Below are 27,763 nucleotides of genomic sequence, written 5' to 3' on the forward strand. Positions count from 1 at the left end.
TTGATTGATTGATTGTGACACAGTCACACAGCTGACAAGTCGCGGAGCCAGGATTTGAACCCACGACCTCTGACTCCAAAGCCTGTGCTCTTTCCACTGAGCCACGGTGCCGTGTGCAAAGTTCTGTACTATGCTTGGGAAAGTACAACAGAGTTTGTTGACAGGTTACCTAACTCCAAGAAGCTAAATGTTGCATAAAAGTTCCAGGAGAAGGGGATGGTTGACTGAGTCGAAGGCAGCTGAGAATTTGAGAAGGATTAGGATGGAGTAGAGGCCATGGGGTTTGGCAAGAAAGAAATCATTGGTGACCTTTGAGAGGGCTATTTCTATGGAGAGAAAGGGATGGAAGCCAGAATGGAGGATGTCAAGAAGAGAAATGGAGGAGAGGAAGTGGAGACAGAGGATGTAGACAACTTCCTCAAAATTTTGGAGAGGAATGGTAGGAGGAAGATGGGAAACAAACCATATTTAATGAGTGCTTTCTGTGTGCAGAGCACTGTACTAAACACCTGAGAGAATACAAAGTAACAATAAGCAATAAACTCCAACGAAACTGTCTTCTCAAAGTTCACCAGTGATCTTCTTGCCAAATCCAATGGCCCCTACTTCATCCTAATCCTCCTTGACCACTCAGCTGCCTTTTATAACATAAACAATCCCCTTCTGGAAACATTTAACCTTGGCTTCACTGACATTGTCCTCTCCTGGTTCTCCTATCTCTCTGGCTTATCATTCCTTCACTGCCTCTAACCCACCCAAATCCTGTCCTCCCACTGACATTCCTCTCACTGTAGACGGTACCACCATCCTTCCTGTCTCACAAGCGCACAACCTTGGTGTTATCCTTGACTCCTCTCTCACATTCAATACACATATTCATTCCGTCACCAAATCCTGTCGGTCCCACCTTCACAATATTGTTAAAACATGCCCTTTTCTAACTATCCAAACTGTAACCACTTTAATACAGTCACTCATCCTATCCTGCCTGGATTGTTGTATCAGCCTCCTTGCCAACCTCCCAGCCTCCTGTCTCTCCCCACTCCAGTCCGTACCTCACTCTGCTGCCTGGATCATTTTTCAACAGATATGTTCAAGCCGTATAACCCCGCTTCTCAAAAATCTCCAGTGGTTGCCTATCCGCCTCTGCATCAGACAAAAACTCACCATTGGCTTTAAAGAACACCACCTTGCCTCTTCCTATGATGATGATGATAGCATTTATTAAACGCTTACTATTTGCAGAGCACTGTTCAAAGCACTGGGGAAGTTACAAGGTGATCATTTTACAGATGAGGTAACTGAGGCCCAGAGAAGTTAAGTGACTTGCCCAAAGTCACACAGCTGACAATTGGCGGAGCCGGAATTTGAACCCATGACCTCTGACTCCAAAGCCCGGGCTGTTTTCCACTGAGCCACACTGCTCTTCTAGTTCACCTCGCTACTCTCCTTCTACAACCCAGCCCACACACTTCACTCCATTAATGCTGACTTTCTCACTGTGCCTCAATCTCGCTTTTCTCGTCACCAAACTCTAGCCCACGTCCTGCCTCTGGCCTGGAATGCCCTCGCTCCTCAAATCCAGCAGACAACGACTCTCCCCTGCCTTTTCCAAGACACATCTCCTCCAAGAGGCTTTCCCAGACTAAGCCCACCCTTTCCTCATATCCCACACACTTCTGTGTCACCCTAAATTTCTCCCTTGGCTCTTCCCCATTCCAGCCCCAAAGAATTTATGTACATATCTGTAATTTGTTTGTATTGATGTCTGTCTCCCTGACTCTAGAGTGTAACCTCGTTGTGGTCAGGGAATGTGTCTGTTTATTGTTGTACTGTATTCTCCCAAGTAATTAGCACAGTACTCTGCACACAGTAATTGCTCAATAAATATGATTGAATGATTGAATGAATTAACCCTCTAAGAGTGGAAGTCCCTCGAGGCTCAGTTGTGGTTACTCTTCTATTTTCCATCTCCACCAACTCCCTCGGAGAACTCATTCAACTACCATCTCTTTGCAGCTGATTCCCAAATCTACGTCTCCAATCCTGACCTCACTCCTTCTCTGAAACCTTTTATTTCCTCCTGACTTCAGGACATATCTACTTGGATTTCTCTCTGACACCTCAAACTTAGCATGCCTATTAGGAAACTCCTCATACTCCCATCGAAACCTTCCTTCCCCTGACTTTCCCACCGCCGTAGACAGCACCACTATCCTCCCTATCTCATAAACCACCAATCTTGGCATTTATCCTTGATTCATCTCCCTCATTCAACCTACATAGTCTATCTGGAACCAAATCTTGTTGTTCTACCTTTACAACATGGCTGAAATCTGTCCTTTTCCCTACATCCAAACTGCTATTACATTAATCCATGTACTTATGCAATTTCATCTTGACAACTGCATTAGCCCCCTTGCTGACCTCCCTGCCTCCCGTCTTTATACATTTCAATCCATATTTCACTCTGCTGCCTGGATCATTCAGTCCATGTTTTTCCACTCCTCAAGAACCTCCAAAGATTACCCATCTACCTCTGCATCAAACAGAAAAAAGCCCTATCAATTGGCTTTTAATCGCTCAATCACCTTGCCGCCTCGTACCTTATCTGCCTGATTTCCTACTACGATCCAACATGTTCACTTCACTACTCCGACACCGCCCTACTCACTGTATCTCTGTCTCATTTATTTTGCTTCTGACCCCTCACCCAAGGCCTGTCTCTGGTCTGTTTCTCGCTCTCTCTTCATATCCCACAGACAATGTTTCCAAACCTTATGCAAATCGCAGCTCCTTCAAGAGGCCTGTATCTCCCCCATCCTATCAGTCAACCTCTACCTCAGCCCCTAAGTACCCCCTGCTATCCTTAGCATTTCACCAAACATTGATCTGCTTGCCTTACCTATCATTTCCTTCTTTCCCTATCCATCTTTCCTCACTATTCTTATCACAGTTATATCTGTACCCTTCCTCCTCCTCCCACTAGCAAAATTAATTTGTTCCTGCATGCCTTTCCTTTTGAGTGTTAGCTCTTTGAAGTCAAGGTTGTGTTCCTTGGAAGCAGTGGCTGGTGGTCACCTTACCCAGGTGCTTAGGTAAGAGCACAACCCAAAGTATGCACCCGATAAATGTTACGAAGAAACTGTTTGATTGATGTATATGCAGAGTTTTTATGAAGAGAGAGTCTGGTCCCTCACATTTGAAGGTAACATGGCCAACAGTAATTGTATAGGTCAGGCTTACTGTCGCTACACTTTGTGCCTGGAAGGACTGATTGATGCAGCATGTTTTGCTCTTCTGAATCTCCTATAGATATCCTAATCTTCCTAAAACTTCTGAACTAGAAAAATGACTCTCCCCCAACGACTGCTCAATACTAGGCTGATCTTCCTTCAATAACTGTCTCCCAGCAATCCTCTCATGTCAGATTGCTTCAGACATTACTCTGGATTGGCTTGTACTGCCCTATCTGCTAGTTGCTCCCAGCTTTTTCAGTTAACCCTTTAGAAGCTGTATGGGTATTTTGCTGTCATCTGCTTTCTTCTCATGTCTCTCCTACCAAGGATGTATTGGGGCACACCTTGTCTCATTGGTAGTGGGGTGATTTCCTTCCATCATCTCTGCATAATCTTTTAGTTCAACAGTCAAATCTTAAAAAAAATCCAGTCAGATTGAAATCACCCATCATTATACTTGGCCTAGTGGATAGAGCATGTACCTTGAAGTCGGAGGATCCTGCATTCTAATCCCGGTTCTGCCACAGTTCTGCTGTGTGATGTTAGGCAAGCCATTTAATTTATCTGGGCCTCTGTTATCTCATCTGTGAAATGGAGATAAAGACTGAACTCCATGTGGGACAAGGACTGTGTCCAACCCTATTATTTTATATCTACCCCAGTGCTTAGTACAGTGCCTGGCACATAGTAAAAACATAACAATTACCATTAATAAAATGATACCAAAACAAGTTCCAGGGCATCAGAAAAAACTATCTTTAATCTTCAAGGCTCATGTTCATTCAATTGTATTTACTGAGCACTAACTGCACTGTACTAAGAAATTTTAAGAATGCTAGTATAAGGATGTACCATACTGTGGATAGAAGTTTTCTAAATTAGTTACAGCAGTAACTCTCTTTTATATACTGTCTACAATGTAATTAGCACATTTTTTTTCTAAACTACATTAAATATTATTCCATTATGACACCTGTCCTTCTGTAAAGCATGGGTGTTAACTGTAAATAACTTAGCAGATCTTTGTAGGATAGTGTGTAACAATATAAAGTGTGCGTGTGTGTGTGTGTGTGCTTGTGTGTGTTTTTCGGGGGTGGATAAATGAATCACTTCATAATCTGTTCCAATTTCCCCTGTGAGAAAAGGAGAGTTTTAAAAGACAGTGGTGAGTCCCTTTAGAGCTTCTAAACTCAATTCTATTATCTTCTCCTTGTTTGCATAAAGGATTTACGTTGTACAATGCAATTTCACCATTAGTGTAGAACTCCAAACTAAATGCATGAAGTATTAAAAATAACACTGTTAAAGAAATTTTTAGAGGCAAATTCCTTTTAAAGATGGCTTGACACTAAATACACACATGGCTGAACTTCTGAAAATGGTTCACTGCTTAAGCTAATAATGCATACACGGAGTCAAGTATGGTTCCAAATTCCATAAAAAATTCAGGGAGCGTTAAAGAATGATGAAAATTCCATCAGATAGTATTCTCAGGCAGTGACCAAAACCATCTGACCCAAACATTTAATGGAAAAAAGAAAAACTCTCATAGATAAATTCCCTACTATCAGAATCACTTCCGTGTAATTCAAAATGAAATCATATGAACTGCAGCAGGTATGTCATTTCCCATGTCTTCTCCATATTGATTTCTATTCTGACTTTGTGCTGCTTAAATTTCTAAATACAACTGGCACAGCTCAGTCAGATTGAGAAATGCATCAGAAAACCACAATGTAATGGATATTAATGACAAATGCATACCAGAAGCAGGTGATCTAGTGAGAAGAGCCTGGCTTTAGGACTCAGAGGACCCGATTCTAATCCCAGCTATGCCACTTGTATGTTATGTGACATTGGGCAGTTTACTTCTCTGTCCCTCAGTTACCTCATCTGTAAAATGGGGATTAAGACTATGAACCCCATATGTGTGGGTGTGGTTGGGCATGGGGGAGCTGAGTCAGAGTTGGGATTCAGGGCAGGGGAACCAGGGTCCTGAGTCTGGATGTGTGGGGATTTAGTGGGAGGAGAGAGTTGCATTCCTCAGTTAAATTGGGTTTATGGTCAAGGGGTGACCATTTGGATTGCAGCATGTTGTCAGATGTATCAGGCATCCTCTCAGCATTCCCCCCACTTATCCCCACAGATCCGTGGGTCTGGATGTTCCCATTCTGGTTTCCCGGGCCTCCGTGTTCAGGTGAGAAACAGCATGGTGTTGTGGGTAGAGGAAGGGTTTGAGAGTCCGAAAGTTATGGGTTCTAATCCCGGATCTACCATCTGCTGTGTGACTTTGGGCAAGTCATTTCATTAGAGAAGCAGCGTGGCTCAGTGGCAAGAGCACGGGCTTTGGGGTGGAAAGAGCACGGGCTTTGGAGGCAGAGGTCATGGGTCCAAATCCCGGCTCCACCAATTGTCAGCTGTGTGACCTTGGGCAAATCACTTAACTTCTCTGGGCCTCAATTACCTCATCTGTAAAATGGGGATTAAGACTGTGAGCCCCCCGGGGGACAACCTGATCACCTTATAACCTCCCCAGCGCTTAGAACAATGCTTTGCACATAGAAAGCACTTAATAAATGTCATTATTATTATTATTTTCTGTGTCTTGGTTCCCTCAACTGTAAAATGGGGATCAAGACTGTGAGCATTACATGGGACAGGGACGGTGTCTTACCCAATTTGCTTGTATCCAACCCAATGCTTAGTACAGTGCCTGGCACATAGTGAGTGCTTAACAAGTACCATTATTATTATTATTATTAATATTAGTATTACACAGCCAAATGCATAGTCAACGCAAAGGGGAGGGTAGGAATGGGAAATAAGGGTTTAGTTAGGGAAAAACTCATAGAAAGGGTTAGGGTCATCATTCTTAAAGCTGGTGCAACTGAGCATTGAAACTAGCCATATGGGTTACTCATGTAAGAGGAATGGTATGTATTGAGCACTCACTATGAAAAGCACTGTACTAAGCAGCTGGGAAAGTACTATTCAATCAAAAGACATGTTTCCTGCCCACAAAGAGCTTTAATGCTCTAATTAGAGCCCTCATTCTAATAAGGAGGGATGAAAATATTTTATTGTATTGTATTTTTTTTTATCTTTGCTTGAAATGGTAATTGTCTAAGGAAAAAAAATTGGCTCACTTCAATTTATCTGTCTTCACACAAATGTACAGGTGGTGGGATTCACTCAAAACCTCCCCATACCATCTCTCCTTCTTCTGGGCTTAGTGGATAGAACACAGGCCTGGGAGGCAGGAGGACCTGGGTTCTAATCCCAGCCATGCCGTATACAAGTCACAACTTCTCTGTGCCTCAGTTACCTCATCTGTAAAATGGGGATGAGTGTGATCATCATGTGGGACATGAACTGTGTCCATCCTGACTACTTTCCATCTACCTCAGCACTTAGAACATGTTTGGCACATAGTATGTGCTTAACAATTACCAGAGTAATAACAATTATTATTATCATCCATTCTCCCTTATTCCCTTCCTCTATGATGCTTGCCCCTTCTCCCTTCGCTACTCTTTATCCCAGTCTCTGGGACCAACAGATGAAGCCAAGACACATTAAGTTATTCTTTGACCATATCTTTCCAGTATTGCTTGCTTCAGGCAGGGAACATGTCTAACAGCTCAGATACACTGTATTCTCCCAGGTGCTTAGTTCAGTAGTCTGCACACTATAAGTGTCAATAAATACGATTAACTGATTGTTGTTCACAAAGGCAAAATCAAGCATTTTGTTAAAAAAATAGTCAGCATCCAATTCTTACCCTCTGTTTTCCAGATACCACCATGTGAAAGAGGAATGCAGCCATCTGGCCAGATTTTTCTTATAAATAGTGTGTTGATTTTTCTTTCTAGATACTGTTTTCAGTTGCTAGAAAATGTCTGCATATCTGCAGTTTGCCCATTATTTTTTATTAGAAATTAATGAACCTCAGTTTGTTTAGGCATATGGATGCCTATTTGAAGATTATCCAACTATTGAACACATTTAGTTCTCTTTTCATTTCCAGACGGACACATCTATACATTGAACATCACTCCTGGTGATCTGTCACTCCTTCCCCAAGAGGGGAAGTAAGGTCACAGATTTATCCTGATTTATCTCTGCAGCTGTATAACCTAAAGTTCAAACCATGAGTGCCTTGTTTTTATCAACTGGCACCCACATCTCTCACATACAGAAGTAATTTTCAGTAATTTGATTGAACAAAATTATTTGGTCTCTTCTAATTCAATTTAGGGGACCTTTGAAGCTTTTCAATAGAGAACTTCAGCTTACATAAAGAGGCAGTGAATGAGGGTAGAATAGAAAATCTCTACCATTTCACAGAAACTGCCAAAGACTCTTTGAAATTCTGGCATCTCTGAGATGAAAAACACCCCTTATTTTTTTCTAAATAATAATGATAATTGTGGCATTTGTTAAGCATTTACTACAAGCCAAGCCCTGTACAAAGCACTGGTGTAGATACAAGATGATCAGGTCAGACACAGTCCCTATCCCACATGGGGCTCACACTCTAAATAGGAGGGAGAACAGGTATTGAATCCCCATTTTAAAAATGAGATAACTGAGGCACAGAGAAAGTGAAGCTGAATTGGCCAAGGTTACACTGCAAATTGGCAGAGTCAAGGTTAGAACCCAGGTCCTCTGAATCCCAAGGAATTTCTACATAACTCCATTTTAAAAGGATTTCTGGAGGAGATAGCATAGTTTCCCTTTGAAACGAGTTCTAAGATTGCCCAAATATATTAATTAGGATCACCATCATCAATGATGTTAATTGATCACTTACTATATGCAAAGTTGTGTACTAAGCTACATGGAGAATACAACATGACAGAGTTGTTTGATACATTCCCTACCCACAGTGAGCTAATAGTCTAGAAGCAGTGTGGTTTGGTGGATAGAGCACAGGCCTGGGAGCCAGAAGAACCTGGGTTCTAATCCCAACTCTGCCACTTGTCTGGTGTGCAAGAGTGGGCAAGTCACTTCACTACTCTGGGCCTCAGTTACCACATCTGTAAAATAGGGATTAAGACTGTGAGCCCCATGTTGAACAGGGATTGTGTTCAACCTGCTTATCTTGGATCTACCCCAGTGCTTGGTACAGTGTCTTGCCCAAAGTAAGTGATTAACAAGTACCATTAGAAAAATTTGAACTCATGACTTCCAGGTCTTAGTCACACAGCAGACACATGTCTGGGCCGGGATTAAAACCCAAGTCCTCTGACTCCTAGGCCATGCTCTTTCCACTAGGTCATGTTGCTCTGCTGTAGAGACACAGATCCAGAAAGGCAAGCAAATGATTGCAAACAGACTGATTATAAATCTGAAGAAAATCAAACTAATGTAATAATAATAATAATAATAATGGCATTTGTTAAGTACTTACTATGTGTAAAGCACTGTTCTAAGCACTGGGGGGGACACAAGGTGATCAGGTTGTCCCACATGGGGCTCACAGCCTTAATCCCCATTTTACAGATGAGGTAACAGGCACAGGGTAGTCAAGTGGATTGCCCAAAGTCACACAGTGGACAAGTGGCAGAGCCGGGATTTGAACCCATGACCTCTGACTTCAAAGCCTGGGCTCTTTCCACTGAGCCACAGTGCCTGCAAGAAGATTTTCTAGACTGTAAGCCCACTGTTGGGTAGGGACCGTCTCTATATGTTGCCACGTTGTACTTCCCAAGCACTTAGTACACTGTTCTACACACAGTAAGCGCTCAATAAATACGATTGAATGAACCAAAAATCGTTTAGATTTATGGTTTACAACAACAAAGAGTTAAACTCGGTAACATAATTCTGTTACCTGAGGCAGTAAGCTCATTGTGGGCAAGGAATATTTCTGTTATATTCTGTTGTACTTATCCAAGCACTTAGTACAGTGCTCTGCACACAGTAAGCACACACACAAAAAAATACAATTAATCGGTTGATCGACTGAAAGGCAGCAAAATGACCAGTGATGCAGTGATGGTCAAGAAGAAGAAATTAAATCAAGATGTCCAGCACATCCTCTGGTAGACCGTCAGACAGAATGTGGTAGAATCCTCCAGGCCAAATGAAAGTCCCCAGTGCTGTAGGATTGTCCAACCTTCTCTATGCAGTGCCATTCAGATACTACCAATGTCAATAGCAGTGGGTGAGCATATTCCTTTCACAGACCTTTGCAGAAGCCCAAACTGCTTCAGGAAAACGAATATCAGCATGTTAACCTAATTCACCTGATTGCCACACACCATTTCTCCTCCACCTCACCCTCAAAACCCCCATGCTACTGCTAACCAAAGCATCCCTCGGGTCCAGGAAAATTAGCAGGAGGTCAGGAAAGGCAAGCCCTGACTAAGCCCTCTTTTCCTTTTCTTCGACTCCCTTCTGCATGGCCCTGACTTGCTCCCTTTATTCATCCCCCCTCCTAGCCCCTCAGCATTTAAGTACATATCCGTAATTTATTTCTTTATTTCTTTATATCGGTGTCTGTCTTTCCCTCTAGACTGTAAACTCATTGTGGGCAGGAAATGTTTGTGTTATATTGTTATATTGTACTCTCCTAAGTGTTTGATATAGTGCTCTGTATGCAGTAAGCACTTAATAAATATGATTGGCTGACTATGACATACTCTGGCATCATTTATAATAATAATAATAATAATGGTATTTGTTAAGCACCTACTATGTGCAAAGCACTGTTCTAAGCACTGGGGAGGTTACAAGGTGATCAGGTTGTCCAACGGTGGGACGGTGGGCTCACAGTTTTAATCCCCATTTTACAGATGAGGTAACTGAGGCACAGAGAAGTTAAGTGGCTTGCCCAAAGTCACACAGCTGATGGCAGTCGGGATTTGAACCCATGACCTCTGACTCCAAAGCCTGTGCTCTTTCCACTGAGCCACACTGCTTCTGCATTTTATAAAATGTGCACATTCACTCTGGCAAACAGGGAGTCACCTACAGGTTGATACCTTTTTACCCTGAACTATCTCCCTCCATACTGTAAATTTATTATAGGCAGGGAACACGTCTGTTTATTCTGTTGCATTGTACTATCCCAAGCACTTAGTACATTACTCTGCACATACTGTGTGCCTAATAAATACCACTGATTCACTGACTGATCTCTACTAGCCCTACCTGCCAGTTTCAAAGCAACATAGGCTCAATGGCTGCAGAATACACTATTTTATTTAGGTATTTATTTTATTTATGGCACTTAAGTGCTTACTATGTGTCAAGCACTGTTTTAAGAGCTGGAGTAGAACTGGAGGTCACAGTCTAAGTAGGAGGGAGGATGGATATTGAATCCCCATTTTACAGCTGAGGAACTCCTTAGCACTGAGGGCTGAGTTGCCCAAGATGGCACAGAAAACAACAGGCAGAGCCAGGATTAGAATCCAGGTCTTCTGCCTCCCAAGCTTGAACTCCTTCCACTAAACTAAGGGACTTGGTTCTAATCCCAAGCCCACCAGATGTATGTTGTGGGACCTTGGGCAAGTCACTTAAATTCTATCTGTCTCAGCTCAATTATCTGCAAAAGGGGGTTCAGTACCTGTTCTCCCTCATGCTTAGGTCACTCAGCTGACAAGTGGTGGAGCCAGAATTAGAACCCAGATCCTCTGTCTCCTAGAACCATGCTCTTTCCTCTAGGCCACATCCTTCTCTATTAGCACTTCATTAATTTCCAGACAAAATTGCTCACAAGACTCTAAACCCTCTTAAAATCTGTTCAGTCCTTTAGAAATTGCAACTGTCCCCAGCACAACTTGCTTGTGCTTAACAAATCCACAATTATTAAAAACCAAAAGTATGAAGCAGCCTTGTTTATTGGATAGAGCATGGTCCGGTGAGTCAGAGTGACCTGGGATCTTATCCCAGCTCTGCCACTTGTCTGCTGTGTGACCTTGGGCAAGTCACTTATCTTCTCTGTACCTCAGTTCCCTCATCTGAAAATTGGGGATGGAGACTGTGAGCTCCATGTGGGACATGGACTGTGTCCAGCCTGATTATCTTGTAGCCAACACAGTTCTTAGTTCAGTACTTGGTACATAGTAAGCACTTAACAGTTATCATGCCCGTTCTTCAGTAGGGATCGTCTCTAAAGGCACCAAACTGTACTTTCCAAGTGCTTAGTACAGTGCTCTGCACACAGCAAGCACTCAATAAATGCAATTGAATGAATGAATAAAACAAATAAAAAATGATGAACGAGTTACAGTGAGGGAGCATATTTCCTTTGCATATAGTAAGTGCTCAATAAATGCTATCATTATTATTATTATTATTATTTCCCTTTAAGAAATGTTAAGAAAGCTATAAAATATTCCTGTAATGAGGAGAAATCTCCAGAAGAGGTTTTCTATTAGAAAGATTTCCATTTTCTATTTCCGGTTCCAATTTATGTATCTCAGGGTGCAGATAGTTCATAATCCGTAATTCTAATAATCCAAAAATCTGGCAGCAAAATTGCAGAAATCACTTGTGTAATAATAACAATAATAATGATAATAGTATTTATTAGGCACTGTACTAAGCACTGGGGTGGATACAAGCTAATGGGGTTGGACACAGTCCCTGTCCCACGTCGGGCTCATAGTCTCAATCCCCATTTTACAGATGAGGGACCTGAGACCCAGAGAAGTGAAGTTACTTGCCCTAGGTCACACAGCAGACAAGGGGCAGAACAGGGATTAGAACCCATGACCTGACTCCTAGGCCGGTGCTCTATCCACTAGACCATGCTGCTTCTCTTAAAACATTGTAAAACGCTGGAATTTAAAAATCAAGTGTTGCCATAGAAGCCCAATTACAGAATAAAGATGGGGATTTTAAATTGCACATTTCTAATGAAATGCAGAGCCCTCTAATTCATCAAAATCTCGTTTGATGGTTTCTGGAAGATTAAAATAGATGATCCCTCAAGATAAAAATGAAATCATTCATATAAGTTTGGCATTTAAAAATACTGCAGCACTATAAACAGATCATATTGATACATTAATAAAAGTAGATTCTTTGTTCACATCCCAAGAGTTGGATTGTGAAATATTTTTGATTCTTCAAACACCTGGCCTGATTTCATCATCCCAGCCTTGACTGATCAGGTGGCCCAGTTTATTTGTCCAAGAATTCCATTGCTCCTCAATATTTCTGGGGAAAACAATTCAGAATATAATTTACATGATTTCTATCATTTGTCTTTTCTCCTCAAATTCAGATTTCTAATAATGATCACTATGGTATTTGTTAAGTGCCTGACTGCAAGCCAAACACTGAATTAAGTGCTGCGATAGCTTCAGACAGACTGAAAGGGACAGTCTAAGAGGGAGGGAGATCAGGTCATTTAGCCCCCATTTTGCAGATGAGAAAATGGAGGCACAGAGAAAATGAGTGAGTTACCCAATGCCCAACTGTAGACGTTACCCAATGGATAGAGCACGGGCCTGGGAGTCAGAAAGACCTGGGTTCTAATCCCAACTCTGCCACTTATCTGCTTTGGTACCTTGGGCCAGTTACTTAACTTCTCTGTGCCTCAGTTTCCTCATCTGTAAAATGGGGATTAAGACTGTAAGCCCCCTGTGGGATGGTGACTGTGTTCAACCTGATTACCTTGTATCTATTCCAGTGTATAGGACAGTGCTTGACATATAGTAAGCACTTACCAAATATTATTATCATCATTATTATTAGTAAGTGGAGAAGAATCTATATCCTAGAATCTACATTATTATTACTATTATTTTAAGTGGAGTAGAATCTATATTGTTGTTATTATTATTATTATTATTATTATTATTATTATTATCATCATCATTATTATAATTATTTTAAGTGGAGTAGAAGCTATATACTATGACACCCAGGCCCATACTCTTTCCACTAGGCCATACTCCTTCTCTATTCTGACTTTGAAGATTTGGTCTCTAGAACTCTTTTGTTTTGTTATGTTTTGTTTAATGATGTATATTAAGCATTTACTATGTGCCAGGCACTGTACAAAGCACTGGGGTAGATACAAGATAATCCTGTTGTACATAGTCCATATCCCACTTGTGACACAGTCTAAATCTGAGGGAGGAGGATTTAATCTCTATTTTTCAGATGAGGTGACTGAGGAACAGAGAAATGACTTGCCCAAGGGCACACAGCAGACAAATGGAAGAACCAGGATTGGAATCCGGTTCCCTGACTCCAGGCTCGTACTCTCTCCACTAGACCACACTGCTTCCCTTCTGCAGGGCTCTAGTTCCAACAGACACAATCTTTCTCCTCCGATTTCTCTTCATGTCTGCGAGTCTGGTCCCAAAGCAGACAGTGGTGAGAACAAACGAGAGCTTTGCATTTAAAGCCACAAGAGCTGAAGAACTTCATTGTTGCCAAAAAGACTATCAAGATTTCACTAACTGTGCAAATCTCAACAGTTCCTACCTGCCACCTACTAGTGATTCTTTTGACCTTGGACAGCTGGATTGAATATACGTGTGGAAGAACCTGAATGTATATTTTGCTTTCAAGCACCCAAATGTGAAAGGTTTTCAGGAAGCAGATGAGATCTATCTGGCAGGCCTTGGGCTAAAAGGAATTTGAGTTGTATTTTGTTAAAATCAGATGTATAAGAGCACAGTTACTTGAAGGAATAAACACATGGTGGACAGTAGTAAAAAAAAAAACCCATCTGATTTAAAAAGTGCTTAGAAATTATAATCCAGTTGTATTGTATATAACCATTCCTGAAAAAATATTAATATTTTCTCTCTCCGTCTTAGGTTGTAAGTCCCTTGTGGGACAGGGGCTGTGTCCAATCTGATGACCTTCTATCTACTCCAGAGCTTAGACAAGTGCTTAATAAATGGACACAGAACAAAAAGACTGCCATCATTATCATCATCATCATCAGTGTTATTATTACAAGTTCCTGCTTAGCCTGGGATTTCAGTCCAAAAAAAGTAAGAACCTTGAGTTGTCCCTTGGACGCTGACTGTGATCTTGGAATGCATAACATACACTGTGGCAGCTTGCAACAGCTGTGCAAAAAGATCATTTGAAGTTTGAGCATTCTATCCCTCATAGTTGTTCTTAATAACCAGTTTGCGCCATTTAGAAATCAAAATTGCTGATGCTGTTACTAATTTAGTTTGGAATCTGAACAGAGAACTATTCTCTGTTTTAGTATTTCAACACCAGCAGCATGAAGGATGCCAGAATTGGAATTTATCTGGCAGTGAATGGCAGACCCAAGAGATCGAGAAAAGTACACTGCAATTTGACTCTCTCCAGGTTCCCAAATTTCCCAGGAACGATAGTAAAAGCTAATCAGTGATCAAAAAAAAAATGAAATTTGAAAATGAATACAAGCTGCTTAGAGCAGTCGCACGGCACACATTTTATACAGCAACTTTCCAGTTCCTAAACACGTTTGAATAAATCCCCAGTTCAATTGCAATACCAATTAATAGGGGAATAGCAAATGCTATCGGCAGAAGACTCACTGAACTCTTCTCAGCAGGCCAGCTATTAACAATAACCTCTTGTAAACTGCAGAGCTCTCTAGCATAATCTAAATGTTAAAAATACAGAGACATTTTCCTTAGATACAATCAACTACTAAAATAAAGATAACATATTGATTCAAAGTTAAACACAATTCAAATGTTTAGCACAAATCAGTCTGTAGTACCTTTCCAATGATCAATAGCTTGTGCTAGGCTTTGCTTCCCCTGAAAAAGTCTTAGTGGCTTGCAGAATGATAATAATAATAATAATTAATAATTATGGTATTTGTTAAGTGCTTATGTTGTGCCAGGCACTGTAATGAGTGCTGGAGTGGATACAAGCAAATTGGGTTGAGCACAGTCCCTGCCCCACATGGGGCTCACAGTCTTAGTCCCCATTTTCCAGATGAGGTAACAAGCACAGAGAAGTTTAGTGACCTGCCCCAGGTCACACAGCAGACGTGTGGCGGACCTGGGATAAGAACTCACATCCTCTGACTCCCAAGCCTTTGCTTTTTCCACAAGCTTGAGATTCAAACTTCATGATGCCTAGCACTGAGCTAAGCATTGGAGTAGATATGAGAGAATGAGATGGGATCCAATTACTATTCCATATGGGACTCACAGTGTATGTAGGAGGGAAGATGATTTAATCTCCATGTTACTGATGAGGAAACGGGGGCACAGAGAAGCTAAGTGACTTGCCCAAGGTCACATAACAGAAACCTGGCAGAGCTGAGATAACAACACAGCACTTGTGTATACATGTACATATTTATCATTCTATTTATTTTATTAATGATGTGTATATGTCTATAATTCTATTTATTCATATTGATGCTATTGATGCCTGTCTACTTGTTTTGTTTTGTTGTCTGTCTCCCCCCTTCTAGACTGTGAGACTGTTTTTGAGTAGGGATTATCTCTGTTTCCTAATTGTACTTTCCAAGCGCTTAGTACAATGCTCTGCACACAGTAAGCGCTCAATAAATACAGTTGAATGAATGAACGAATGAATGCCCATGAGCTTGTTGTGGGCAGGGAATGTGTCTTTTAATTGATGAATTGTTGTCTCCCAAGCATTCAGTGCAGTGCTCTGTACACAGTAAGCGTTTAATAAATACAATTGACTGACTCTTTCTACTAGACTATGCTGCCACGCTGCTTCTCAGTCACAATACTTGTGATTCTGGGCAATGGTTAGTTTGTCCAATTACATATTCTCACACCAAACCTTCCTTAGCTCTCAATCACCCCTGTTCCCCCAGCTTGAAACCCCTGGGGTTTATCATTGGTGGTTTCACTGTCTACAAATACGCATTGTCCATCTGTCCCATTAATGCACAAGGTCCTTAAGGCTAGGGAATGTCTGATTGCCCCCAATGACCCCTAGTAAATTTTTATAACAGTCAAGCACTCAAGGAATCAATAAATAAATTAAATGATGGAAGAACACCTCAGAGCATTATGACTTTGCAACACTATAACAAACTAAGAGATCCAACTTCTTTCAACCTAATCTGCACACTCACGTATGTAAACTCTAAAGGGGATGCAGATGCTGGGGAAGAATTCGCTCTGGATTGTACAGGAAAATTTTCCAATTCTGCAGGCTTCAGGCATTGTCTAAAAACATCAGTCAGAATGGACACTTTCAGAGGAGAAGATGTTTGGCAGGGGTCTGAAGGACAGACGATCAGATTGAGAATCAGGCTTAGCAAAGTGCTCTGCACACAGTAAGCGCTCAATGAATACGATCGAATGAATGAATGAGACCTAGCTTCCATTCCCAGCTCTGCCACTGGCCTTCTGCATAACCTTGGCCAAGTCACTGACTCTCTCTTGCCTTTTCATTTTGAAAAGCAGAATGGCCTAGTGGGTAGAGCACAGACTTGGGAGTCTGAAGGACCTGGGTTCTAACACTGGCTTGTCTGCTGTGTGACTTTGGGCAAGTCACTTCCCTTCTCTGGGCCTCAGTTCCCTCATCTGCAAAATGGGGACTAAGACCGTGAATCCCATTTGGGCCAGGGACTGTGTCAAACGTGCTTAGCTTACATCTACCCCAGTGCTTAGAACAGTGTTTGAAACATATTAAGTGCTTAACCAATACCCTGATTATTGTCTTGTCTTATGCCGTTGAGTCGTTAATGACCCACAGTGACACCACGGACACATCTCTCCCAGAACGCCTCGCTGTCCACCTGCAATCATTCTGGTAGTGGATCCAGAGAGTTTTCTTGGTAAAAATCAGGAAATGGTTTGCAATTACTGCCTTCCGCACAGTTAACTCAAATCTCCGCCCTCGACTCTCTCCTGTGCCACTGCTGCCCAGCACAGGTGACTTTTGACCTGTAGCAAATTGCCTTCCATTCACTAGCCACTGGCCAAGCTAGGAATGGAATGGGCAGTCCTCTGCTTGACTCTCCCTCCCGCAACCGAGACTGGTAGAATACTGGAAACTCTCCAGGTGCGACCCAGAGAGGGGACCATCATTTTTAGTATTATCCTAATTTTCCACATCTGTAAAATGAGGGTAATGATCTCTGCCTCTACCTATCTCAGAGGGATATGGAGAGGATAAAATGGGATAACTTGAATGTGCTTTGGAAATGAAAGTGCTCTCTGGTGGGAGAGATTCAGTGAGAAACCCATCAGGGCAGAAGGAGACTCTTGGCCAAAAATCTTTCTGGCAATGACAGGATGACCTCCCACAGAAAAGAAGCTTGAGTCACAGGCCCAGAATCACAGTCCTTTCCAATGACTGGAATGAACTACGACCTTAGAAGCTGGAAGCCACAGCCCAAAGCAGTGTGGCCTGGTGGATAGAGCACAGGCTTGGAAGTCAGAAGGACTTGGGTTCTAATCCTGTTCTGCCACTTATCTGCTGTGTAACTTTGGGCAAGTCACTTCACTTCTCTGCATGTAGTAAGGGTACAATAAATACCGCTGATCGATTCTCTGGGCCTCAGTTACCTCACGTGGAAAATGGGGATTAATACTGTGAGCCCCACATGGGCTTGTATCTAATACAAGTGAGCCCCACTTGTATCTATTCCAGCGCTTAGTACAGTGCCTGGCACATAGTAAGCACTGAATAAATTTGTCTCATGCTATCAAGTCATCTCCGACCCATGGCGACATCACAGACACATCGTTCCCAGAATGCCCCACTCTCCATCTGCAATTGTTCTTGTAATGTATCCACGGAGTTTTCTTGGTCAGAATATGGAAGTGGCTGACCAATGCCTCCTTCCACGCAGTAAATTTGAGTTTCTGCCCTCAACTTCCCCCCATGACACTACTGCCCAGCACAGGGGAGTTTTTGACTAGTAGCAGATTGCCTTCCACTTGCTAACTACTGGCCAAGCTAGGAATGGAATGGGTAGGCCTCTGCTTGACTCTTCCTCCCATAGTCTAGACTGGTAGAGTACTGGAAACTCTCTAGGTGCGACCCAAATACTGTTAAAAAAAAAAAAAAGATCATCTTGCATTGACCCAATGCTATGATTCCTTCAGCAGATATTCAGATATTCCCTACCCTCAAGGACCTTATGCATCAATGGGACAGGTGGCCAACATATACTTATGTGGGAGGCTGGGCTCCCCAAGCCAGTGAGAGCACGGCTTGGGAGTCAGAGGTCAGAGGTTCTAATCTCACCTCCGCCACTTATCAGCTGTGTGACTTTGAACAAGTCACTTCACTTCTCTGTGCTTCAGTTACCTCACCTGTAAAATGAGGATTAACACTGTAAACCGCACGTGGGACAACCTGAATACCATGTATCTACCCCAGCACTTAGAAGAGTGCTTGGAACACAGTAAGAGCTTAACAAATACTATTGTTATCATTATTATTAAAAGGTAAGAAGTAGAGATCCAGAGGGAATCTCTCTTGAACTTGGATTTGTAGCCTTTATTCCTCCCTCACCCCCACAGCACTTATTTACAGAGCTGTAATTTATTCATTTATAATATTTTGTCTGTCTCCCCCTCTAGACGTACGCTCCATGTCGGCAGAGGACACAGCTACCAACTCTGTGTGACCTTGTGCAAGTCACTTCACTGCTGCATGTGCATAGAAGCAACATGGCTTAGTGGAAAGAGCCCGGGATTGAGAATCAGAGATCATGGGTTCTATTACCAGCTCCGCCACTTATCAGCTCTGTGACCTTGGGCAAGCCACTTAACTTCTCTGTGCCTCAATTACCTCATCTGTAAAATAGGGATTAAGACTGTGAGCCCCACGTGGGACAACTTGATTACCTTGTATCTACCCCAGCATTAGAACAGTGCTTTGCACAGAGTAAGCACTTAACAAATACCATCAACATCATCATCACTGCTCTGAGCCTCAGTTCCCTCATCTATAAAATGGGGATTAAGACTATGAGCCCCATGTGGGACAGGGACTGTGTCCAACCTGATGAGCTTGTATCTACCCCAGTGCTTAGAAGAGTGCCTGGCATATAGTAAGTACTTAAATACCATCATCATCATTATTATTATTATTACCCATTTATTGCACTCAATGCCTCCATGGGACCTTGCATGGCTGGGAGAGAAGTGTGAGTGGCACTGGAGAAGTCACTTGGATACTCCATTCTTTCACACAAGTGTCTTCATCTGTAGTATAGACTCATCCCTCTAGACTGTAAGCTTGTTGTGGGCTGGGAACTTGTCTGACCACTCTGTTGTATTTTACTCTCCCAGGTGCTTAGTACAGTGCTCTCCACACGGAGCACAATAAATAACATTGGTGATGATGATGATCCATTGGATATGATTAAAGACATAGCGTAGTAGATAGAGCATGGGCCTTTGAGTCAGAAGGTTCTAATTCCGACTCTGCCCCTTGCTTACTTTCTGACCTTGGACAAGTCACTTTACTTCTCTCAGCCTCAGGTATCTCCCCTGTAAAATGGGGATTGAGAATATGAGCCCCTTGTGGGACAGGAATTGTGTCCAACCTGAATTGCTTATATCCACCCCAGCGCTTAATACAGTGCCTGGCACAAGGTAAGCACTTAACAAATACCACAGTTATAATTATTATTATTGTTATTATTATTATCACTACACTGTTAGGTATTGATCTTTTCTTGCTGTAAATTTTCCCATGTTTGACTCTGAAGGATTACTAAAGAAATAAAATATACAAGCTTGTCTATAAATAAAAATGTATATTTACATCAACTAAAGCTCAACAATAGAAGCAGTGTGGCCTAGTGTAAGGAACATGAGCCTGGGAGTCAGAGACCTGGGTTCTAGCCCCAGTTCTGCCTCTTGTCTGCTGTGTGACCTTGGGCAAGTCACCTAACCACTCTGTGCCTCACTTTTCTCTTTTGTAAAATGGCATTCAAGACTGTGAGCCCTATTGGGAACAGCGACTTCCTCTGACCTCACTAGATGCTATCTAGCCCAGTACTTAGTACAGTGCCTGGCACATAATGAGCACATAGCAAATACCACTAATAACAAAAAAAGACTCATCAATTATTCTTATTTATGAGCACTGGCTTTATGCAGAGCAGTCTACCAAGCACTTGGGATAGTACAATATAACAGAGTTCATAGACATGTACATTCTACTCACGGGCAATATACACTGTATGAGGCTTTTCTAGACACATTCATTCATTCAATTGTATTTATTGAGCTCTTACTGTGTGCAGAGCACTGTACTAAGTGCTTGGGAAGTACAAGTAGGCAACATATAGAGACATACACACACAACCACACACAGTCACACACCTCTAAAGACATAAATATTGCTGTGATTTGGGGGAAAAGGGAGAAAAAGGAAGTACTCCTGAGTGAAGGATCAGCATGAATAGACTGATTTATTTTTATTAAGGCAAAATAAACAGTGTGTGGGCATGGTATATGGCAAATATTCAAACACCTGCAAAAATCGCTTTTGGTGTTTGAAAAAACACTCCTTCTGACAGAACTGATTATAGGTGTAATAATAACAGTGTTTTACATTTATTGAGTGCTTTTTAATCCTTAATGCTCAAAGTACTCATTAAAACGTTTACTTGTATTCAATAAATTTTCAGTAAAACAGAGTTGTGGGAGAGAGGTAAATTGACTTGAAACCACAGACTCAAAAGTTTCCGGCTCCACACTTTGTCCAGATACATATCCTCACTACCACAGTCTGGGAAAGAATTCTTCAGGCCTGAAATATATTGGCTTGACTCATCAAATAATTCACCTGTCACAATGCTTTCATCATCTGTACCTAAAAGCTATGCCATGTGTTTATTGAAAATGACACTGAAGCCCCTAATGATCGGAATGGTATTTCAAGACTGGCTCTACTGTATTAGCTCTTAGTACAGTGCCTGGCACATAGTAAGTGCTTAACAAATACCAGAATTATCATTATTGTTATATATGCATGCCAGTCATAAGGAGATATCTGAAACTATTCATTCAATCGTATTTATTGAGCGCTTACTGTGTGCAGAGCACTGTACTAAGCGCTTGGGAAGTACAAGTTGGCAACATATAGAGACGGTCCCTACCCAACAATGGGCTCACAGTCTAGAAGGGGGAGATGGACAACAAAACAAAACATGTAGACAAGAAGCAGCATGGCACAGTGGATACAGCACGGGCCAGGGAGTCATGGGATCTAATCCCGACTCCGCCACTTGTCTGTTGTGTGACCTTGGACAAATCTTTTCACTTTTCTGGTCCTCAGTTACCTCATCTATAAACAGGGGATTGAGATTGTGGGCCCCAAGTGGGACAGGGACCATGTCCAACCCAATTTGCTTGTATTCACCCCAGTGCTTAGTACAGTGCCTGGCACATAGTAAGCGCTTAACAAATACCACAGTAAAAGCCATCGGTTTGTAAGACAATTGCTCTGCATTGCCTGCTCTGACTTTGGGGAATCTGATAACAGAAGATAAGGACAGCTAGATTTTCTAGTCAAGAATAGGACTGAAATATCAAACATTAATCATGATGTCATCCCATTCCAACAGAAGAAATTTGATCCAAGGACCAGTGAGCTGTGAGGATGATGTGGAATTTTTTCAATGCCCTGCAGAGCTAAAACAGGGAAAACACGTTAACCAGAAGCAGTAGCTCATGTACAACATTCAAGCTAGAAATCAGCAGCTGGCATGTGGCATTTGAAGCACCTGAAGCACAATGAACAATAATAATAGTTATTATTACTTGTTAAGCACTTACTATGTGCCAGGCACTGTACTAAGCATTGCAGTGGATACAAGCAAATCGGGTTGGACACAGTCCCCATCCCATGTGGGGCTCACAGTCTCGTTCCCCTTTTTACAGATGAGGTAACTGAACACAGAGAATTGCAATTACTTGCCCAGGGACACACAGCGGACAAGTGGCGGAGCGGGGATTGGAACCCATGACCTTCTGTCTTGCAGACCTCTGCTCTATCCACTTTGCCATGCTGCTTCTCTGCATAAAGGGATTGTCTCTATCTGTTGCCAAATGGTACTTTCCAAGGGTTTCGTACAGTGCTCTGCCCACAGTAAGCACTCAATAAACACAATTGAATGAATGAATGAAGGAGTGAAAAGGATAGAATAATAGAATAAAAGTCAAGCTGTGGACTCAGAAGGATCCGTTGACAATCCAGAGATTATTCCATTAGGATTCATTAATTTAAATCAATTTTCTTTTACTTTGTGTAGACCTCCCTCAGAGATGACTCCACTTATAACAAGTGCTCTCCACATGAACTCAGAGGATAATATAATAACCATATCCCACTGTAATCCATTTACCCTAAAACTGCAGTGTGGGAAGCAGCATGGCCTAATGGAAAAAGCAGGGCCTGCGATCCAGAGGACCTGAGTTCTAATCCCAACTCCCCCTCAATGCTGTGTGAGTTTAGGCAAGTCACTTAACTTCTCTGGGCCTCAGGGACCTCATCTGTAAAATGGGGATTAAGAATGTGAGCCCTGTGTGGGACAGGGACTGTGTCCAACTGATTAACTTGTATCTACCCCAGCGATCAGAACAGTGCTTGGCACATAGTAAATGCTTAACAATTATTATTATTATTAGCTAGAAGCAGAGAGGCAGGGAGGGAAAGAGGAAAGATATTTGAAGTCTGGCATCATTTCAAAACTGAATCAAGGGAAATGACGGCATTATAAGAGGCTGAGAAATCAATCAATAGTGTCTATTGAGCATTTACTGTGTGCAGCACACTGTAATAAGCGCCTGGATAAGTCCAATACCACATAGTGGGTTGACAAGTTTCCCTGCCCACAAGGAGGTTCCAGTCTAGAGAGATGGAGAAAATAGTAATGCATGAGTGAGAAGAGCCTGTTGAAACATATTGAAACATACAGTGAGAAAATTAGTAGAGACGGATGTCAAGCATGTGGAGAACGTGAATGCCCTCATCAAATGAAACAATTAGATTTGGATGGATATGATGAGATGTAATTATCATCTCCTCAGGATAGGAACAGCGTGGTGGACAGAGCACAGGCCTGGGAATCAGAAGGTCATGGATTCTAATCCCGGCTCTGCCACTTGTCTGCTGTATGACCTTGGGAAGTTACTTAACTTCTCTGTGTCTCAGTTACCTCATCTGTAAAATGGGGATCAGGACTGTGAGCCCCACATGGGACAACCTGATTACATTGTGCTTACCACAGTGCTTGGCACATAGTAAGTGCTTAACAAATACCTTAATTATTAAGCACTTAGTACAGAGCTGTGCACACAGAAAGTGCTCAATGAAAACGATTGAATGAATGAAAGAACATGAAAATAATTGAAAGGTGCATCTTAGATGGGAAGAGAAGTAATGCTCCCTATTGGAATGAGCACGGGCCGAGAGGAAAGCAGAATGGCCTAGTGGATAGAGCACAGGTCTAGGAGTCAGAAGGACCTGGATTCTAAATCTGGCTTTGCCACTTGTTTGCTGTGTGAACTTGGGCAAGTCACTTCACATCTCTGGGCTTCATTTCCCTCATCTGTGAAAGGAGGGTTAAGACTGTGAGCCCTATGCAGGACAGGGACTGTGTCCAACCCGATTTTCTTGTATCTACCTCAGGGTTTAGTACGCTGTTTAGCAAATGACACAATTATCATTCTTATCATTATAATCCTGGCTTCACCTTCTGTCTGCTGGTTGATCTTGGAAAGATTATAACTTCTCTGGTTTTTTTTATCACTTTTTCTCAGTTGTTTTATCTCTAAAACAGGAATCCAACACCTTATCCTCCCTCCTACTTAAACTGTAAGCTCCATGTGGGACAGAGACTGTACCCAACCTGATTAAAAAGTAAGCACTTAAGCACAAAGTAAGCACTTAACAAATAGTAGTATTATTATTACTCAGAGACCCCTGGAAAGAATGTGAAGGAAATGGAAAAGCTGGAGGAGAAATATGAGTATGTTCTAATGTGGCAGAGGTGTGTATGCATACCCTGTGTATGTGTTTTCCATATGTGTATATGTTTGTGTATGTCCACGCGTATGACTCTGTGCTTTCTGGTATGCCCTAGCACAGGTGATGGGAATCACAAAAACTCAGTAGCATGAGCAATCGTGGATTCAGTAAATCAAGATTTCACCTTTTTTTCCATTTAATTTTATGCTTGAGCATTCGGGGTATATCCTAATTTATACCCTGGACATGTTTCGATTGTATTTCCATGGAAACAATTGGACTGAGGAAGCTCAGGAACAGATGGGGAATCACTGCAGTGGGCCAGCACATATGACCAGAGGCTATTTAACTGACCTTACTATTTCTTTTCCTCAGACAGGCATCACCTACCAGTGTCTTGAGAGAGGAACATAGAATGAAAACATTTATAAAGCACCTTGTAAATAAAGTACTTTAAAACTGTGTGACTGCTTTGATGAAGGTTGAGAACCAAATACTGAAATTTCCCTAGAATGTGATCTGTCATTAATGATTTCCTTGGAGAATTGGGTCAAAGGGATACAGGCAGCCCCAATAAATCTTATGCCAAGATGCAAGCCATTTGAATTCCAATAAAGATGCTGGAGATAGAGTTGCCATTCAGATAAACAGGGTCGAGATTCACAATGTTAAAAGGGAGTTGTTTGCATCACCTTAAATTATGGATTTGAAACAATATTGCATACACTTTTGTGTTTCTGTATTTTAGGAACTCAGAATTTTGATTGAAAATGTGTTTTAACCCCGGTTGCCATGGTAATCAAACCAATTCCAGGTTTAAGGTATTCATTGTAATTCAGATTACATTTTTCTCAGCTTCACCTTTCAGCACGATAGTCTATGGAAAACTACATTATCATTTTGCTCCAAGTTAATAAAAAGTCGAGTCATTATTTTGCTAGGCATTTGTATCCTATGTAGCAGGTTATGCCAGAATGCAAACAGACATGCTTTTGGGCATCTCTCTAACAGTTCTGGAACAGTTCATGATTATGGTTCTGAACTGTGAAGTTTATACCTATTAACCTTTGGGCAGGGAACCTTAAAGCTCACTATGTAGCAAATCAACTGCTGGTTCAGTAGTTAATTGGATCTGAAAGGCAGAGGTGAAGTCTGCCACACCTCAGGTAAATTCTAAACACCCTCCCAACCCAGAATCAGCAGTTCAACCTGCAGTTTCTTTCTGCTTTCCTCTGCAGTCTAATTTTAAAATGAAATGCTTGAACTCTCTAATCAATATCACACAACTCTTCAGAGCCAGGCTAGGATATGCTGTTTCCATGGGAACTGTTGGAGCCTTAATTCACACGTCCTCATGTCGCCCACATAGTTAATTGCAACACATAGGAGTCGCTAAGCCATTTTTTTTTGAGATATTGAACTTAATCTTCCAGGAAACAAATTGACAAACTTAATTATCTTCACTCTGTCTTTGTTTAAGGTGGATGAGAAAATATCCAAGGGTTATGAAAGAGACAATGGAAGGTGAAAACTGAATGTTTACTTTGAGCTCTCACTAGAGATAAGGGATTCATCACCTGCCCAGGAGTTTTAATCTGGTTTGGATTCACCAAGTTCTCTTTGGTGAGAGTGTGTCCAGCAGTCTGAGAAGTATTTATTCAGCAGTTTAGGGAACTTCCCATTCAAAACCCATTTCACACGTCTCAGTTCACCTGAAAATAAAAACCTGGAAAATCTGCATCGAGCTCCAAATAGGGATTTTCCTAAGTTTCATTCATTCAGTCAATCAATCATATTTACTGAGCACTTACTGTGTGCAGAGCATTGTAGTAAGCGCTTGGGAGAATACAATATAACAGAATGGGTAGGCACAGTCCCTGCCTATAATGAGGTTTTTTCTTGCTCCACTTATCTCTCTTGTCCAAAACTGAGACTTCTTACAGGCCAAGAGAGGTAACTATCTTATGTTGCTAGTCACTACTGAAAAAGGTCAATGATAAGAATCTTCCAGTTATTAAAGCAAATGTTAAAAAGCCACTGGGTTTCATTTGACATCTACCTTTTCATTCCAGTACAACATTCCCTTTGAAGCAATAGAGCTCTGCAATTGCATTAGCCTCTCTTTCTCCCCTCCCATCTCCTCCTACCCACTCCCTTCCCCTGTAGCACTTGTTTACAAATCTTTAAATTTTGTTGCTTCCCCAACCTATAATTTGATTTAGTGTCTGTCTCCCCTCTACCTTAGACTGCAAACATCTTGTAGGCAAGGGAATGTGTCTACTAACTCTTTTGAACTCTCTGAAACCCTTAGTTCAGTGTTCTACACAGTGTTAGTGCTGAATAAATACTATTGGCTGATTGAAGCAGATTGATTACAGAAGGAAAGTGTCTGGGCCTGGATTCAAATCCCAGCTACACCACTTTCCTGCTGTGTGACCTAGGGCAAATCACTTACCTTCTCTGTGCCTCAGCTGCAAAATAAGGTTTTAACCCCTGGTCTTCCTCTCAGAGTATGAGCCCCAGATGAGACAGGTACTGTGGTACTGTGACCAACCTTATTATCTTGTATCTACTGCAGTGCTTTAGTACAATCCTTGGCACATTGTGTGGGCTTAACAAAAGCTACAATTATGATTGATTGGTCAATCATTCAGGCCCCTCAAATGATTGGGAAACCAAAATATTGAGGATGCCAATGCTGCCAAAATGTAGGGGCTGAATCCCAGATATTATCTTCATCACTACTTGCCATTCATTGTGCTCTGATGGGGCACCTGAAATTATTAAATTAATTTCATTTATTCCACTGATTTTTGACCAAAAAACTAACATATCAGAGTTGGTTAACAGGTATCAGGAGGTTCTTGAATGAAAAAGGGAAGCTTTTGTGCCAGGACGACACACAACAGAATCAAAATTGCTAGAATCCAATTCAAGATTTGGGAAGTCCAGCACTTGAGGAATAATGATTGATTGATTGATTGTGTGTGTGTGTGTGTGTGTGTGTGTGTGTGTGTGTGTGTGTGTGGTGTGTACACACATCTTCACCCCTGCTCTCTCTCCCTCCCTCCAGGCTCGTATCTCCTCCTGCCTTCAGGACATCTCCATCTGGATGTCTGCCCTTCATCTAAAACTCAATATGTCCAGGACTGAGCTCCTTATCTTCCCTCTGAAACCCTGTCCTCTCCCTGACTTTCCCGTCACTGTAGACAGCACTACCATCCTTCCCACCTCACAGACCCGCAACCTGGTTGTCATCCTCAACTCTGGTCTCTCATTCACCCAACACATCCGATCCGTCACCAAAACCTGCCAGTCTCACCTCCACAATATCGCCAAGATCTGCCCTTTCCTCTCCATCCAAATGGCTACCTTGCTGGTTCAATCTCTCATCTGTTCCCAACTGGATTACTGCATCAGACTCCTCTCTGGTCTTCCATCCTCCTGTCTCCCCCTACTTCAGTCTATACTTCACTCTGCTGCCGGGATTATCTTTGTACAGAAACGCTCTGGGCATGTCACTCCCCTCCTCAAAAGTCTCCAGTGGTTACCTGTCAACCTACAAATCGAACAAAAACTCCTCACTCTCAGCTTCAAGGCTCTCCATC

The 27,763-nt window shown here is 42.0% G+C and overlaps 1 non-coding gene across 1 annotated transcript; it reads right to left on the minus strand.

The window, feature by feature from the left end:
• Nucleotides 1-17,099: 17,099 nt before the first annotated feature.
• On the minus strand, nucleotides 17,100-17,237 carry LOC119941164. The gene has a single exon (XR_005455185.1). It is a non-coding gene; the product is annotated as a small nucleolar RNA SNORA7 (small nucleolar RNA).
• Between the last annotated feature and the right edge of the window lie 10,526 nt (nucleotides 17,238-27,763).

This window comes from Tachyglossus aculeatus, chromosome 19, assembly GCF_015852505.1.
Source record: "Tachyglossus aculeatus isolate mTacAcu1 chromosome 19, mTacAcu1.pri, whole genome shotgun sequence".
NCBI classification, from domain to species: domain Eukaryota; kingdom Metazoa; phylum Chordata; class Mammalia; order Monotremata; family Tachyglossidae; genus Tachyglossus; species Tachyglossus aculeatus.